The 19,497-nt window shown below is 35.4% G+C and overlaps 1 protein-coding gene, 1 long non-coding RNA gene and 1 other non-coding gene across 4 annotated transcripts in view; all 3 read right to left on the reverse strand.

The window, feature by feature from the left end:
• LRP1B (LDL receptor related protein 1B) overlaps positions 1-19,497 on the reverse strand; it is a 1,894,725-nt gene that overhangs the window by 1,778,115 nt on the left and 97,113 nt on the right. The window lies entirely within an intron of this gene.
• Positions 9,563-9,665, reverse strand: LOC116557177. The gene has a single exon (XR_004271390.1). It is a non-coding gene; the product is annotated as a U6 spliceosomal RNA (small nuclear RNA).
• LOC116556876 lies at positions 9,566-10,913 on the reverse strand. The gene is made up of 2 exons (XR_004271211.1): positions 10,386-10,913; positions 9,566-10,312 (listed from the first exon to the last, which is right to left on the reverse strand). It is a non-coding gene; the product is annotated as an uncharacterized LOC116556876 (long non-coding RNA).

The following is a 19,497-nucleotide window of genomic DNA, read 5'->3' on the forward strand; positions in this document are numbered from 1 at the left end:
AAAGTAAGTTTGCTAATTATGATACAATATAACCTTGGGAAGTTCTTTGACTCCTCCCTTTCTTTTATACCGTACATCTAATCTCAGAAAATTGTATGAGCCTTATCTGCAGTTTCTGTTCAGGAACTTACCACTTCTTATCACCTCCAGTGCTATTACTCATTCCAAGTTACTATTGTCACTTGCTTATTGTATTGGATTCCAACTAGAGTCTACTACATTCTACCGCTTCGCACTTCTATCCTTCCCCATTGCAGTCTATCTCAATCCAGCATCCAGAGTGATGCTGTAGAAACACAATTCAGGTTTTTGGCGCCCTTCTGCTCAAAACCCTCCAGTGACTTCAAATTTGCCAGAGTAAAAACAGAGTTCTTGTATTTGCAAACAATGCTTTCTTTTTTTAATTAATTAATTAATTTATTATTTTACTGTACTTTAGTTTCTGGGGTACACTTGCAGATCATGCAGGACCGTTGCATAGGTACACACATGGCAGTGTGGTTTGCTGCCTCCATCCCCCCGTCACTCACATCTGGCATTTCTGTCCATGTTATTCCTCCCTGACCTCCCAACCACCCCTCTGTCCCTCCCTTGGCCCCTCAACAGACCCCAGCATGTGATGTTCCCCTCCCTGTGTCCATGTGTTCTCATTGATCAACAGAGGCCTATGAGTGAGAACATATAGTGTTTGATATTCTGTTCTTGTGTCAGTTTGCTGAGAATGATGGTTTCCAACTTCATCCATATCCCTACAAAGGACTTGAACTCAACATTTTTTATGGCTGCATAGTATTCCATGTTGCATATGTGTAACATTTTCCTTGTCCAGTCTATCATCAATGGGCATTTGGGTTGGTTCCAGGTCTTTGCTATTGTAAACAGTGACGCAATGAACATACATGTGCATGTGTCTTTATAGTAGAACAATTTATAATCCTTTGGGTATATATCCAGTATTGGGGTTGCTGGATCAAATGGAATTTCTATTTCTAAGTCCTTGAGGAAGTGCTACACTGTCTTCCACAATGGTTGAACTAGTTTACACTTCCACCAACAGTGTAAAAGTGTTCCTATTTCTCCACATCCTCTCCAGCATCTGTTGTCTCCAGATTTTTTAATGATTGCCATTCTAACTGGAGTGAGGTGGTATCTCAATGTGGTTTTGATTTGCATTTCTCTAATAATCAGTGATGATGAGCATCTTTTCCTATGTTTGTTGGTCTCATATATGTCTTCTTTTGAAAAGTGTCTGTTGATATCCTTCACCCACTTTTGGATGGGTCTGTGTGTTTTTTTCTTATAAATCTGTTTTAATTCTTTGTAGATTCTGGATATTAGCCCTTTGTCAGATGGGTAGATTGCAAAAAATTGTTTCCCATTCTACTGGTTGCTGGTTCACTCTAATGATTGTTTCTTTTGCTGTACAGAAGCTCTGGGGTTTGATTCAGTCCCATTTGTCTATTTTGGCTTTTGTTGCCAATGCTTTCGGTGTTTTAGTCATGAAGTCCTTGCCTATGCCTATGTCCTGAATGGTTTTGCCTAGGTTTTCTTCTAGGGTTTTTATGGTGTTAGGTGTTATGTTTAAGTCTTTAATCTCTCTGGAGTTAATTTTAGTGTAAGGTGTCAGGAAGGGGTCCAGTTTCTGCTTTCTGCACACTACTACCCAGTTTTCCCAACACCATTTATTAAACAGGGAATAATTTCCCATTGCTTGTTTTTCTCAGGTTTTTCAAAGATCAGATGGGTGTAGATGTGTAGCACTTCCTCCAAGGCCTCTGTTCTGTTCCATTGGTCTATATCTCTGTTTTGGTACGAGTACCATGCTGTTTTGATTACTGTAGCCTTGTGGTATAGTTTGAAATCAGTTAGCGTGATGCCTTCAGTTTTATTCTTTTTGCTTAGGATTGTCTTGGCTATGCGGGCTCTCTTTTGGTTACATATAAAGTCTAAGGTGTTTTTTTCTAGTTCTGTGAATAAGGTCATTGGTAGCTTGATGGGGATAGCATTGAATCTATAAATTACATTGGGCAGTATGGCCATTTTCATGATATTGATTCTTCCTAACCATGAGCATGGACTGTTTAATGATTTCTAACATCAGGGGCAGGATGATTCATTGACTTCCACCTGTTCCTCTTCTGGATTACTCTGCCCCAGCCAAACTCCCATCTCAGGACATTTCCCAAGTCACTCCCTCTCCCTGGAATGTGGTGCTCCAGATCTTGAATAAGCTCTTCAAATTCTTGCTCAAATGTCACCTTTTCAGTGAGGCATTACTCAACCACTGGATTTAAAATTACAATTTCCCTCAGGACCACAATCTCCACTTACATTCCCCTGCTTTATTTTTTCCATTGCCATTAACTCCTTCTAAAATATCACAACTTTTTTTTATTATGTTTAGGTATCTGCCGTACCATATTAGAATGTAATCTCCAAGAGAGAAGATATTTGTGTTGGTTTGGCTCACTGATGTATCCTCATCCAAATTATAAAAAGGCTTAGAGTACAGGCAATCAAGGAACAAGGTAGGGACAATCAATCAAGATGCTTTGGTGGTTCACAGGACCAAATTCATCGTCAATGGTTTAGAAAATGTATCAGAAATTAGGTGACATTTCATAAGAACCCTAAAGGATGATATGAAGGTACAGATACTGGAGAGGCCCAAAGCATGCTCAGGGGTGTCTAGGTCCCTCAGACCTCGGAGTACACAGAGGAGAGTTTTGGAAGAGGACAAACACATATTCAGAGCATTTGATGGAGGACCTTGACCACTGAAGAACTTATATTCCTTATGGATTTTCTGTTTTATTTTTGTTCCCTTGAGATTATCTAAGACAGTATACTAATATGTACAGGCCACTAAGCTATTAATACAGTTCAGAATAAAACAGCGACTACGAAAGGAACTTCTCTCTGATTCTACCATCTCCTGAATCATTCATCCATCACATGTTTTCTGTTTTCTGTCCACTCACTGGTTAAAAATTTTTTTGTACTTCTAACCACAGAGAATGTTCAGTGAGTAGCTCAGCTAATTAGAACTTATTTCCAGCCTGTGTATGAAATGGAGTAACTAAAAACGACTAAATAAATTTAAAAAAATAAGGCTTCCCAGTGTGTGAATTCTTGGTTCATGTTGTAAGTTTAATTAGAATTGGATTAGAATCAAGATCAAGGGTGGTCATACATCTTCTAATTAATTTCAGGATTTAGCATTTGAACTCTTCTGCAAGTTCAGGTCAATTTTACTTTCTTGCTCTCTTGCTAGAAAAGCAAAGCAGCTAGTAAATGTTCATTCTAGACACTAATTGCAAAGTTCTAAGATGTACTTCGGTGAATGACAGTACGTACATCTGGCCCCACAAAATAGAACGCTCTCTTTGAATTTCTACAAAAAGTCAATGAATCTTAATATTATAATAAATGCTAGCCTCATATTAAGTAAAACAAACTTTTGACAATGCAGTGAAGAAGACATATGTTCTCCTATTTAAACCTCTAATACTTGGCATTCCCATATGCACCTTGCATTCCAGAGATATAATGATTCATAAGCAATGATAATTATAAATGAAGCATACAATATTACTGGTGACACTACCAAATTCTCTCGTTTATTTACTGTATACAAATTATGTTGAATAGATTTCTGAGATTTTAAAAACTCTTCGTGTATGTGTGTGTGTGTCACAGTGGAAAAGAAAAAGGCCCACAACAATATTACTCAACTTTGTAAATCATTATGTTACAATTCATAGAGCAAATGAGGGTTTAATTGATGAGGAAAAACGTACCAGCAGATACCTAGTTTTTCACGTTCGTTTTAGAATTTTAAATACTGATGCTAATAAACTATGTATTTGTTATTTTGTGAATACCACAGTAGTAAAATGATCTCCATAAAGAAAGCACATACAGGTTTAATCTCCTTCTTCAAGGAGAGCTTTTATATTTTTATTTGATACTTAAGATTGGTGTTAACTCTAATCGGAATATAACTTCCTATAGAAAACCTCTAGTGGTATAATTTACCCGCAAAAATTAGCTGCCCTGTGGAATGTTGCAATGATATTAAACAGAAAAAGTAGATATTTTAATAATAACAAAAGTATTCTACCTTTAAAATAATAATAAAAAATTTTAAAAGCCTCATACATTTCACTTAATGGAAGATAGAACAAAAAATATACTATTTTTGCATAGGAATGAAGAACATATTTAAATATTCTCAATCAGGTGACCTTTTGTTTCACTGCACGATATTTGTCCTTGTTAAGCTCTGGTGCCAAAAGATTATTGCATTTTAAAGCCATTTCAAGGCTAAAAATATTCAGAATTTCTATTTCATAAAAATGTAAATTTGCATAAAGTGATTTACACTCTTAAAACACAGCGAGCATGAAACTAGATTTTTCTTATTACAGTATGGCTTGTGAATGTCAGATCAGAAGTGTATATTTTGATTATTATTTTTATAGGAATATAATGAAAGTTCACTAGGTAGTTCATATATTTAAGAATATCTGGCCACTTCTAGACCAATTAAATCATCTTGCTTTGTTCTTCTGACATGAGCAAGAAAAAAACTAATGGAAAAACAGACTTTAAAATGAGATCTTTTAAACAAAATGTAAAAAAAAAAATCAACAGTGAAATACTGTTTACTTAAGAATAGATGGTATTATCTCTAATGTGTTTATGCTTGAAAAGGTAATTGTAGAAATTTGAAACACTATTATTATTTGCTTTGTTTTAAAAGGTGAGTAGTTTGTATAAGAGGTACATTTATTTTTGATGTTGTTCATAGCACATACTGAAAAGAACTTAAACTACAGGCCTCAACTTATTTAAGGGCATGACATTCAATGTATACTCCTTACTTGGACATTTCTATCACTGCAGGCTATAGCTCATTCTGTACAGTGTCTTCTCATTAAGCCATGTGAAAGGGACTTAATAAACAAATCTCACTCATTTTATTTTATTTCATTTTTTGAGACGGAATCTCGCTCTGTTGCCCAGGCTGAAGTGCAATAACAGGATCTCAGCTCATTGCAGCCTCTGTCTCCCAGAGTCAAGCCATTCTCCTGCCTCAGCCTCCAGAGTAGCTGGGATTACAGGTGCACACCACCACGCCCTGCTAATATTTTGTATACTTTTTTAGTAGAGATGAGGTTTCACCATGTTAGCCAGGATGGTCTCTATCTCCTGACCTCATGATCCATCCGCCTCAGCCTCCCAAATTGCAGGGATTACAGGCATGAGCCACTGCCCCCGGCCAAATCTCACTGATTTTATAATGCTGTGTCTAAAAGACCACAGATAAAGATTAGTGGAGACCAGGTACTGCAAAGGCACAAACAGCTAGCACATCCTATCTGAAGAATTATATCTGAATCAGTTGGGAATTTACTCTTGTTCTATACCTTTCTATCAACAACTTTACCCTTCCCCCTAGTGCCAGCATTGAAGGAGAATTTTCTATAGCTTCTGATGTGTGTACCTATCCTTGCCCACATTTTCTTATATCTAATGAGCTGCTGCAATAAATATATTGTTACCTTCTCCCTGGCCCAATTTCCATATCCCACCTTGGTCCATGACTTTCAGCATAATTCCTTATTTCTTGGTATCCATGTTAATTCTTCATCTCAATGCCTTGGAGTGTGTATAACCCAGCTCCCTGGCATGAATTTGTAAGGTTCAAATTCACATATTCTTTCTTTTTAATAGGTTGATTTCTACTTTATTTCAAGGCTGAATACCCCAGTAAATTCATGAGGTTACCAAGATCAAAAAGCACACACAAAGCAAAACATGGTAGACATGCTCTTTGGTACATTCTTCGAGGTCAATACTCCCACAAAGTCAATACTCTCAAGTTAAAATAAACTAACTCTTGCCGAAGAGGCCAATGGTTGGGAGTAAAGGGAAGATGTTACTTCTTCCAGAATCCTTCCCATTTTAATATAATATTTCTAGACACAAAATGCCATGAGCCAAGTAATGAATTTCTAAAAGTGAAATTCCAGGCACAATGGGAAGCGGATGAAAAGGTAGTTTGAGACTGGGATGGAGAGTTACCACATAATTTTCACATCTTATATAGGTAAGTATTTGCCTTCTGCTGTTTTGTGATAGTCCAGCCCTGACTCTATGAAACGTTCCATGTGGCTATCAAACAGATATCCTTATCCCCTTTTCCCTCTAGATTTGCTTTTAATTTATATAATAATGATAGAGTATCTTATTATTCTCAGTCTTTTAACAAAATAGAATATGCCTACCCAATTAGTAGAATATTAAATCCATTTTGGTCCATGCTATCAGGAAGCTATTCAATAAAAAGAAAAATTGTGTGTGGAGATTTGTAGCCTCCTAATGCAGCTGTGACTGAAAGGAGTTTTTCTGATAGGCGAGGCAGCTGTATGAAGAGTTTGGGTCACATCTCAGTATGCTAGGAAGTAATTAATTATAAAATCAGATTATCATTTGTTATAACCACTAAAGCGTCTGTACATCTGGTCCAATAGTCCTCTCTATTCTGGTGGTTATCCTAACTCCTTTTTCAGCAAATCTTCACATTTTGATTATTTTGCAATTTAGGGCTTAGAGTTCCTAACTCTGACCTGCATCAGAGTCACCTGGAGGACTTAGTAAAATACAGTTCTGACCCTTGCCTTGGAGTTTTTGATTCAGTAGATCAAGGAAGAGTTTCCTGAAAAATGATGGTTCCTATCCTTTCCCAGGTGATGCCGAGGCTGCTGGTCCAGGGATTACACTTAAGAAATAAGCAATAAGAATTACACTTGAGACCTAGTTTCTTGATTCTTGCTAAAACCTCTTTCTAGCAAGTTTTTTAACTTCCTTCACTTTTCTGGTAGCTTGTCATGCCAATAATCAGCTGAAATCTTTTTTTTTTTTTTTCATTTGTTTTTTTTGCTCTCATGACACAGAATTGCTTAAAAAAATGAAAATCTGTGTGACATAGCCCTTTAAAATCTCAGGTTAATTGTGTTCTTTAGGTTTTCACAGCTACTCTATAATCTGATTTCCCTTTTTGCTTTCCTCTTTGACTGCCTGTCATTTTTTTTTCTGATATTCCTCCATAAATACGTATCTGCCTCTTGAATACACATCTAGGTATTTCATTCATCCATTTGGTTATTCAAAACCTATTTATGGAGCACCTATCGCATGGAGATAAAGAGAATACAAATAAACAGTGTTGCTTTCATAAAGGGTTGTGCATTCTATTTGAGGACAAAGTCTAAAAAATTAATAACATTAGGTAGTGATGTGTGTGGGAACACAAACCAAAGCAGAGAAAATTGACATTTTTTGATATGCATATAATCATACATTTCCTTTTTTCCTAAATGAATTTTTCTTATTTGCATTACTGGGTACCATTATTATCCTGTCATCTAACTCTCCTCTTTCCCTCACAACTTTCCTCCCATCCCAAACGCTTCCCACACTCACTCAGTCATCAGGTAACTTCTACTTCCACGAAACCATTTCAAACTATAGTTGTATTACAACCATTTTCAGTCAGTTTTTACAAAGATATTTTACCAGGAACAGTTTAATATCTAACTTTAATACCACACCTATCTGTGAGACACACTTAACGAAAAACAATGCTTTAAGTCAGATCGTGGTGCTAATCCAAAAACACATTTACTCAGAGAGGCAAGTACTTTTATTTTTTTCATTTAGAAATAAGGAGACAAAGGTATTTTACAAAGGCAGAAATTTGAATCTGGGTATCCAGAGGCCAGAACCTGCACTTGTAACTATAGTATGATAGTGTGGTAATAACTGTGATTGAAAGAAGGAGATACCAAGTGCTATGTCAGCAAAGAACAGGACAATTAACTCTGCCCAGAGGATCTCAAAATATTTATCCTAGATGGGTCACCCTGGTGAGTATTATGTCACCTGCAGCTTGAGCATGCCTTTACATTAAAATTTCTATAGAAGCAACTCTCTTCCTATATATATTTTAATCCTTCCAGAGCATACATTTCACACCATGTGTTTGATAATTTATTAACGAGTTGATTGATTAACTTAGTTTTAAGAATATCTAAATAGGAAAAAGCTTTATGTACTATGGTGAGGAATGTGCTCCATGCATTTGAACAGAAGGCTAAGGCAGGTTTTGAATTACAATGATAACAAGGATGAATAGATTTGACCTACTACCCGGCATCTTCCATAAATTTCCACTCTCCATTGCCTATACGCTCACAGACAGTGAACAGGGTAAGCCCAGCTATTACAATGGTAAGAAGAGCCAAAGAGAAAGTCAAAGCAGACATGAGCTAGACCTGACAGTTATTTGGCCTATGAAATGATTTAAATAATAAAGGAGATCAACATTTCAAAATCCTGTCTAAAAAACTCATACTTTATTTTTGCCTGCTTTTTGGAAACTGTCAAGACACTGCCACCTTTAAAACATTGCAACAGCTGTGCAAACTTTCATAGAATTTGATGCACATTTTTACTCTCATTTTTAACTTAAACAACACATCTGTTAAGATATGAGTCTGCCTGTGCTTCAATCAAGTTGCACCATTTTTCTCTCTTAGCTTATATGCATAACCACATTGAGACAGCTGAAAAGAAACGCCAGGTGACAATTTCATTGTTCTGAAGAATTGTTCCTGCGATCAGCCTACCAAGTCATTTATGGTCATATTCCATAATGAATGAATCTATGTGATAAATAACGCCTTAGAGCTTTTCCAAATAATCATTTATTATAAAATGTATTTCATATATATGTATACACTTTTCCATCTCAACAAACCTTTAGTGACTAAATTTAATAAATAAACCATATTCAATTAGGTAAGCTTATTGAAAGGCTAACTTAAAATCTTTTTTCTAGACAGTGATGCAAGTTGGCATTTACACTATAGCCAAACAAATCAGAAGTCTGTCAGGCAGTAAATACGATGTTTTGGTGGGAATTGGGGGAAGCTGGCTATCTATAAATGTGTATTGCCCACACATCTTAAATAATGATATTATAGGGGAGATTAAAACCTATAGTTTGGCCACTTACATAAAAATATAAACATATTTTCATTTTCAAGTATTAATTTCTGATGCTGCTGGGACCAAGAATGGGTTATTTTTCATATTTTCTCATGGTACATCTTGTCCTCGTCATAAGAAGAATTGCTTTTCTCCTATGACAAGGAAAGAGAAACATGAGCACTGAGCCAAAATTTCTCAAGTTGACAGCAAGTATGACTTTATGGGTGCTATAAGAAAATGATCTATTCACTTGTAGCAGCTAGAAAAGATTTTGTAATTCAACCAGGTTGTGAAAGGTCACCCTTACTCAGTTGAAATAGATGAGGGGAATTTGCATGCACTTTGTGTGTGCGTTGCAAGTGGCATATATCTGGCCATGTGAATGCTGCTTCCCACGGAGAGTGGTCAGACTGCTGTATTCATCCATTGCCAATGCACAAATGAGAATCCTCGAATTTGAAAAAACTCAACAGACTGTCTAGTTCAACCCTTTCCTTTTTTTGAAAATATGGAATTCTTCAGGAATTTCCATGTCATTCTTACGCAGGGGTCATGCTAGTATTTTTTGTATCATTCCAATTTTAGTATATGTGCTGTCAAAGCAAGCAATCGTTTTTTTTAAATAAAGAAATTCTGATTTATAGAGGTTGTTCTCTTTCCAAATACTATATTAGAATTAGGTTAAAAAGTGAGCAGTAAAGATTAGCATTTCTAATTTCTTTAAAAATCTGTCCACAATGGTCTATAAATATTGTAATTGTGTAGTAAATAAAATGAGGAAGACAGATTTTTACCTTTCTATGTCAAGAGAATGGGATAAAACATGAATGGCATATGTTCTACACTGCCAAACAGGCTAACATTAGCTGAATTTTATCAAGTACCTATGTGCCAGGCCTTGTTCTAACTTCCTCACATACATTTATTTATTTATTTCTCACAGTAATCCACTGAGGGAAGTAATATCATTAACATTTGTTAGATTAAGAAATTAAAACACACACACACACGCACATACACACACACACACACAGATTAAGTAACGCACTCAAGACTACATAGCTTGAAACTGATATCCAAGATAAAACTTGAGAGTTAGCATTTTAGTAGCAATGGAAAATTCTCCTAGCGACTTTGAGATAGATACCAAGAGTGACATTTCTTTTATTCAAAATCTGTAGCATTGCTTATGGGCTGAAGGTAACTGTCTGTTTTAGAAATCTTGGTTAGATTATGCATAACTGGTAGTTTTCTCAGTATTTTGACTTATTATTCCACTCTTGGTGAATATTGATTGAGTGGTTAATGAATGATTTTATTACTACTTACGAGATAGAAGTTAGCAGGATAAAAATTCATATTAACATTTAACATTTATTTAATAACTCATTCATTCACTAAATAAGTATTTACTAAGTCATTATTATCCTAAGGATCAGTCCTAGTCCATGAACCAAAAAAAAATGTGTCCTTCTCTTAAGGAGCTGGAGAGAGGGAATATGTTGTTTGGTTTACTTTAAAAACAACTTACATACAGTAAAATGCTCTCTTTTTGGTGCAGAAGTCTGTGAGTTTGACAAATGAACAGAGTTGTGTTGCTATCAAGACAATTAGGTTACATAACAATTCCATTACTCCCAACAGTTCCCTTGTGTAGCCCCTTTGCCATCAACCATTCTATTACCCCCAATACACTTACAAACACTGACTTAATCATTTTTTTAGTTTTATCTTTTCTAGAATGTCATAAAAATAGAATTATGGAATATAGCAGAATTTTGATTCTGGCTTCTTTCACTTAGCTGAATGTATTTTATATTTGCTGTGTGTATCAATACTTCATTCCTTTCTTTGCTGAGTAATACTCCATTATATGGATGTACCACAGTTGGTTTATCCATTCATTGGTTGATAGGCATTTGGATCATTTCCAGTTTGAAGCTATTACAAATAAAGTTGATATAAGCATTCATATACAAAATTGTGTTAACACAAGTTTAATTTCTCTTAGGTAAATGCCTAGAAGTAGGGTTCAGTGGAAAGTATAATTCTGACTTTATATAAGAAAGCGCCAACTATTTTCCAAAGTGACTGTAACATTTTGCACTCTCCCCAGAAATATGTGAGTTCTAATTTCTACATTCTCACAAACACTTGATGTTAACACTTTTCCCCCTAGCCATTGTAATAAAAAATGCAGTGGTATTTCATTGTGGTTTTAATTTGCAGTTTTCTAACATCCAACCATGTTGGAGCTTTTCAAATGCTTATTTTTCTATCCTTTTGTCTTCTTTGGTGAAGTGTTGTTCAAATGTTTTGCCTTTTTTTTTTTTTTTCTTTTTTTTTTTTTTTTTTTGAGGCCGAGTCTCACTCTGTCACCCAGGCTGAAGAGCAGTGGTACCATCTCAGCTCACTGCAACCTCTGCCTCCCGGATTCAAGCAATTCTCCTGCCTCAGCCTCCTAAGTAGGTTGGGATTACTGGCACACATCCCCACACCTACCTAATTTTTATATTTTTAGTAGAGACATTGTTTCACCGTGTTGGTCAGGCTGGTCTCAAACTTCTGACCTTATGATCTGCCCGCCTCAGCCTCCCGAAATGCCGGGACAGGTTGAGCCATCGCTCCCTACCTCTTTTTTATTGGATTGCTTTCTTATTGTTGACAGAACTACTTTTTCACTCCCTTACTGATCATTCTCATCACTGATAATGCCTAAGTTCTTGAACGACTCCCCTTCTTCTGTCCCTACACTTGACCAATCATCAAAATCACCTAGTGAACTTGTTAACAGTTTCCAGGCCCTATCTCAGAGTTTCTCAATGAGAATCTTCAGAGGGTAAGACCCAGAACCTAAAAATATCTCTCTATATGGAGATGCAAATTAAGACCACAATGAGATATCACTGCACATTTGTTAGAACAGTTAAAAGTATAATTTAAAAAATAATGACAATACCTAATTCTGGTGAGGATCTGAAGCAGTTTTACTGAAAGTTGGCCAGGTATCAATAAATACATGTCTAAATCTTACTGATTTTATGTATCTCAGAACTTACTGATGGCCTCTGTTATAGCCTATTCTTAGTTATCTAGTCCCAGAACAATAGAAATAGAAAATATATAACACATCTACTAGCAAATTATTTCTATATACAAAGAAATAAACATACTTGTATTCAGAGAGGTGAAGGGGAGACAGTCCCAAGAGAGAAACAATTTACTAAAAAAGTAGAACAACAAACATCTGGCCCATATGTCAGAGCTGTTCATGAGTTATTCTGAAAATGTCTCTCATTTGTAAAACCTTAGCCTCCAGCATCTTTCAAGCATATTTGTGTCTGCAGAAAGCCCATCATATTTTTCTTCAATATGTTTTCCCCCCACCGTATCATTTTGTTAAAACACTAATCCAAACTTCTCTAATCCTACATTCCTCATGGTTTCTGGAGATGTTTCTTTATTTATTTTTCTTTTTACCTGATCTCAAAACTACCTGTTGCAATTAATTTCTATTGTGACAAAAAGATTAAAGAAAGTTAATGTGTTAGAGCTCACAATAAATACTTCATTGTTAAACAGGCTGAACACTGACCTTAACTTTTTTTCTATCAATTTTTCTCTCTCTCCCACAACCTTTGAAATATACTCACTGTGTCCATTTTAGAAAAAAAAATCTCTGCACGTTACATTTATATTTATGGTTAATATTTGAATTTTAATGCATCTATATGGTGATCATGTATGTGTGTATTCTACATGTGGATATTTCTTACATGGTAAGCTCCTAGAGGGCAGTGAATGGCATGCATAATGAAGCTCCTTGAGGTATTCCACATAAAACCAGTTGCAATTATGCTTCTCATCAGTTATAAAGAAGGCTATAAAAGGACGAGTCATTAAAAATCAGTCAATATTTACTTCTTATGTTCATTAAGGCAAGAAATATAAATTGAGTAACCACTGCTAAACATATTGATGGTTGTAATTTAAGTAAATTTATGGACTTAACTATTGGAGGGCTTATATATTTAGTAATGATTTTCATCCTTAGCTCATTATATAAAGCTTTAAATGATAAATGGCCCTAGAATGCTTTCACAATTAAGTTGATACTGAGAAAATGATGAAAATGAGACAGCTGATATCTGGGGGCTAAGAAATTATGAAGGAATAATTTAAAAAGAAAAATAAGTTTTACCAGTATAAACTTTACCTGAATTACTAAATTTAACCCTCAGAGCATATATTAAAACCAGGGGCCCAACTAATAAAGCCAGGAAACAGATTTGTATTGAGGATGGAATGGGGTGCAAGGGAAGTAAAATAAAGTTGTTTATGTAAGATTTTTATTAGAGATGATATGCCTGGGACTCATGACCTAGAAAGAAATCACTCCTGATGCCAAGGGCAGCCCTTGGTTATATTAGCTATCTTAAAATTGGGGCTGGTTGTTCTAAATATTTAGTACCAAGCAGTGTCACTAAAGTACTTTAGCTTTTTCCAGCCACAATTTATTAGATATTTGAAATCCAAATGTTTCTCAGTCCTGTTCAAACCTATTTTTATCTCACCTGATGTCAAAATTGTGTTCTTATAGACTTGTCAAAGACTTTTTTTTAAGGTTGCAGCATAATTTCAAGCTCTTCATGTTATTTCTTATACCTCCACATATTTTTACTCTGAATTATATAGTTTAAGTGTTTGTCATATGTGTGCTTTTTACAAGTATTCACACCAGTCTTCTATTTATTGTTTCTGTTAACTTTTCTCATTATATGATATGACATAGCTTTCTTTCTCTGTGTGTATGTGTAACAAGATAAATGTTCACATGAAAGAGACAGACAAACATAAATCATTAAATCATTGGAATAGTTTGCATTCTCATGTTATTGCTGAACTAAATATATCCCATAAAAATGGATATATTTAGAGAAAGGCTGATTTTACTTATTGATAAGACAAACTTAATGTATTGACTTTCTAAAAAAAAATGACATATTGTCAACTCCTCTTCCCTTTACCAGGCTGTCTTTCCAAACTTCCTACCTCCATTATTCAACATCTGATTCAGTTTGAATTGTGCCCCTAATTTTAGGTGTTGAAATGTTAACCCCCAGTCTCTCAGAATGTGATCTTATTCGGAACTAGAGTCACTGAAGATGTAGTTAAGATGAGGTTATACTGGAGTAGAATGGGCCCCTAATCCTATATGCCTGGTGTCTTCATAAAAAGCATGCCAGAAAAAGAAACAGACATACACACAGGGAGAATGCCCCATGCAGACTGGAGTCATGCTGCTGCAAGACAAGCCATTACCAGAAACTAGGAGGAGAGCATGAACATATCCTTCCCCAGTGCCTTCTGATGGAACATTGCCCTGCCAATACCTTGATCTCAACTTCTAGCCTCCAGAACCATGAGATATTAAAGTTGTTGAAGCCACTCAGTTTGTCATACTTTGTTAAAGTGGCCCTACAAAGGAATAGAGCATGTAACCAAGATTCCTACAGAAGCCGACAGGTAAAAACAAACTCATCTACTTCCCCTTTTCCTGGCTATGAAAACATATGTAGCTTCAGCTGTTCTTTCCTCCTGTTTGAATGTATGTGTTAATCCCTCTATCCCATGCAAACCTATCCACCAATGCTCTCAATCCCATCTTTGCCATCAATTCTGTTCCCTCCTTCTGAATTATATATCATCAATATCTTAATCTCTGTTAAATTATGTCGCTTGTCTCCTAACCATGCTGAAGTTTTCTCCATATTTGTAAGCTCGAGAGATGAACCAATACTTGTTGCTTCCTCTTTCTTTGTATTTAAATCTGGTTTTCATCCTTCTTACCTGTGGAACTTATTATCCCAAACATGAGCTAGTACAAACAAATATTAACCATCATCATTCTTTGTAGTTTAACTTTTGGCCCCAAATATACCTTTAGGAGCCCCTCTCTCTCCCTCATTTTTGTATTATGTGTTTTTACTAGACTTGTCTTTAGACATACAGGGCTTTGAGCCACACTGCCTAGGGTTTCCCTTTGTGAAGAATATTGAGGCTGTTCAGTTTCAAAATTTAGGGACCATCTTGGGCTATCTCTGTTTTCAGCTAAACATGGGTAAGACACAGGCTATAGAGACATAGGAGGCAGACAGAAGACCAAAGATATCATTCTATCCCCTTCTCTTCCCATTCTGTCAGTTGCTAGCTGACTGATGATGTGTCTGTTACATTTTAACACTATTCAGCACGTGAATCTATCATTCTCCCTTCTTGAGGAAAATCTTTTGACCTAGCTTCCACAACACCACTTGCCCAAGTTCACTCCTCTGATGGCTACACCAATTTAATTTTTTTCTATGCCTCATCCTTCATGAACATTTCTAAATATTTCTTAAGTGACTATAAGAATCTTTCAGACCCCACCCCACTAAGAGATTCTGTCACTGTCCTCAGCCCATTGAGAATCACTAGTATCTCTATATATCCAGCTGCTAAGATGTCACTCAATTTAATTCCTACAATTAGGATTTGAATTTTTAGGACAATTGTAAATAAGGATTTTTTTTTGTTTTGAAATATAATACAGGATAATATTTATAGAATTGTTTAAACTATATTACCAAAGAAAATGAATATTTTCCTGACTTCCCCATTCTAGAACTCTATCTTTAAATGTTGTCAGTCCCTTTAATTCTTCTCTTGAATTTCCTGTTGCTCTTAATTTTCTCTATGGACAGTTCCTAATTGCAGACATCTACTTTTACTTACATGCCTGTACCTTTTGTAAAATACATTGCCTCCTGGAATCCATTCGTGCCTGTCCCCTAACCCTCGCACACTTCCTCTTTGCTATCAAAGCAAAGATCGGTTACAGTGTTGGCACTTACCCAAGCAGCTAAATGGTGAGAAAAGTGGACTTAATCCCAACCCTACTGATGCAGCATAATGTTGACTGGTCATAATTGCTTCTTCTCCTTCTATAAATGGGTTTAGGTAGGGGTATGATTCCTAGGCATGTCAATGAGATGATGTTGCCTCTTTGAGGACACTCAAGATTTCCCACTAATAAAGAAAGTCAAAAGGCAAAGTGGAGTTATAGAAAGATATGGTACTGAATTAAGGTAGGTATCCACCTTAGAACATTGTGTTCTATAATAATAATTATCTTTATTGTGAAAACCATGTTATCTGGTTTATCATTACTAGTGGCCACAAGCTACTGTTCAACAGGCACCTTTACCTGAGTTCCAGATCCATATTTTCAAAGAGTCATTTTCAGTTTGATCCAGATGCATCACATGAACCTCATTGTGTGTTTGTATTAAAATTATAGTTTATAATAACCCCACATCCAGGCCAGAAACTTGGAGTCATCTCCACCTCATTTACAATGCATTTCCCAGGTGACCAGTACGCCCTGTTGATTCTACATGCAAAACACCTCTCGTATCTGCCCTCTCCAATCTAGGAGCCTCCTACCTATAACGTTTCTGTTTCTTTGCCACTTAATTGTTGCTTATCTAATTAGTTCTATGAACCGTTTTCACGGTTATGCTTCCAACACACTGACAATTCTTAAAAATGTTTATAAAGAGTATAATATGATCGGATATATTTCATGCTGCCTTTTAGAATAAACTATTAACAGTTTAATATCCAATTCCTTTATAAGCCTTCATTTTTGCTTTAGCTCTACACATATTCACATGTACTCTAGCTATAGTTGTCTAATGATCATTCCCTAAATATGCTGTGGGAACACATGAGTTTGCTTGCTCTGTTCCCTCTGCAACAAATGCTTTTTTTTTTTTTCTTATTAAACTGACAACATCCATGTTCAATGGTACTCTGTAAAGCTCTCTGGAACCTCCACCATTCAATTGGAAGTATATATGCTTTTGGAGAGTAGTATTTAGTTCTTACTGCAAATGTATTATGCATCATTTGCATTTTTAGTACGCAAGTAATTAATTATTATTTTATGAATTGTCTTGAATAAAGTTTTGCTGTTAACTCCTAAATAGATCCCAGAATATCTATTGTTCAAACAAAATGTGATTGAATAAACTTTACACTCAGAAAGCTTAGAAACCATAAGTGAACATATAACATTAATCATTAATATTCATAATGGCTAGCCACCACACTGTAGATAGCTAATATATCATGGTCTCATAGTAACCGTAAGCCTAGCAGCATCCAGCAAATAGTAGCTCTCCAATAATTTTTATTGAATTGAATTTATCAAATTTCTATTTACAATACAACACGTTTGTAAAGTTATAAAACTATAAAAAAGTAGTGTATTGGTGGAATGACAACATTTGATATTTCTATGAAATTAAATAATCATGTATGAGTAAAGATATTATTTTAATCATTTACTAATTTAAAATGGGTAGGGTATACTGTACTAATCTTTCTAAGTGACATAATTAATATCACAAACCAATAACAAGTGGACAAATATTCTACATTTCTTTTTTACAACAATTTTCTTTGGTTTGATCTATTTTCCAAAGAAATAAGTCCCAGTACCTATTAGTCACAAAGATGCTGATGCTAAGTTGAAAACAGCTTCTCTACAGCATGACAGGACACGCTTAAGGGCTTCCTCCCACTTGCGAGTGATGGTACAGATGCTGTAATAAGAAACACTATGGCGATACTCCAGCTGTTTGAAGAAATTTTCCTAGCATAGGCAGTTCTCAAACTTGGATGCTTATCAAAATCACCAGTGTGGCTTTAAAGAAATACAGGTGCCCAGGCCCTAATAATCCAGAGAAATTAATTTAACTATTCCTGAGTAGTGAGGCACACTCATTTGTATTTTTTAAGTATTCACAGACAGTTCTAATGTGTACCTTGATTTGAGAACCGCTGTAACACCAGTTACAGCACGGCCTTTCTTTTTAAGTTACTTTCTTTACCTTATATAGTCAAAATAAGCATCACTGCTTACGAGTTTTGTTTCTGCCCATTCCTTTTGTGTAATTCACAGGAAGGTCTAGTTTAATGACAACTTTATTTCTAGATTTTGTCTTTAAAGTTTCCTTTCACTCCTTACTCAGAAACCCAGAAACCAATCTCACCTTTGCCCAAATCAGTTCCCCCCAGATAATAGAATGTTTCTTCATGTTATGATTTGGCTGTGTCCTCACCGAAATCTCAACTTTAATTGTATCTCTCATAATTCCCATGTGTTGTGGGAGGAACCCAGTGGGAGGAAATTGAATCATAGAGGCTGGTCTTTTGATAGTAAATAAGTCTCATAAGATCTGATGGGTTTATCAGGGGTTCCACTTTGCTTCTTCCTCATTTTCTCTTGTTGCCACCATGTAAGAAGTACCTTTTGCCCCCTACCATGATTCTGAGGCCTCCCAGCCATGTGGAACTGTAAGTCCACTTAAACCTCTTTCTCTTCCCTGTCTCAGGTATGTCTTTATCAATAGCATAAAAACAGACTAATACACCCCAGGAACACCATCCCAGGCCATCTCTTGCTAGTACTCCCTTTCCTGCTTTAGGAACATACAAGCCTTCAACATTTGTTATTTTCCTGCTTAGGGACTACTTGAGGTGACTTGTCATCAGACAGAGAAGCCCAGGCACTTCATAGCCATTTTAAGAATAAGAAAGTCATGTAAATCGTTGACATTTTAAAAGATGCTTCTCAAATAATAAGGTATGGTTCAGAGACCCAATTTTATCAAAAGACATTTTTGAAGAATTATATGTATGTTTTCTCTTCATCTATGAATACTTGACCTCTTAATATTAGTTTTATTAATCTCAACATACTCATCACTTCGAATTCCTAATTACTGGTATTGTTATAATGGAGAGGAGGATGGTATCAAGTCTAAAATATGAAAAATACTTGTATATTCTTAAATTTGTAAAACTCAACATTACCTAAGAAAAATGTAGTTAAGTATATTTCCTCTACGATCTTATAAAGTAAAAACTGTTCCATATTTTATACATTAAATTTTACTTGACAAAAATAATAACAATTAAATTTTAAGTTGGCATAACTGCATTCAGTTATGATTAAATATAAAATATAAATATATTATTAAATATAAAACTTGTAAATCTTCACAGAAACAACTATGCATATCCTACTACCTCAACTACCTCGTTGAAGACCTTGACATATCTCTTGTAATCACTCAGATTCAAAAATGTTGAATTCACTAATTATTACAAAGCATCATGTTTTTCTAATAAAAAGCAAAAATAAAGATTCCTAACTCATTGTAATACCTCTGTTGTATGTTCTGCAATACAATGGACACTACACAGCTCAACAGATATTTTAAAAATTATAAGGACGCATTTACACTCGCGAACTGGGTTTGCTAATTGGGCATGGATGTTGGGTCACACAGAGGACTATATGTAACCTTGACATGGATGAAAAAAGCC

The sequence above is a fragment of the Sapajus apella genome, unplaced genomic scaffold (genome assembly GCF_009761245.1).
Source record: "Sapajus apella isolate SASKATOON/1434 unplaced genomic scaffold, GSC_monkey_1.0 scaffold18, whole genome shotgun sequence".
NCBI lineage: Eukaryota > Metazoa > Chordata > Mammalia > Primates > Cebidae > Sapajus > Sapajus apella.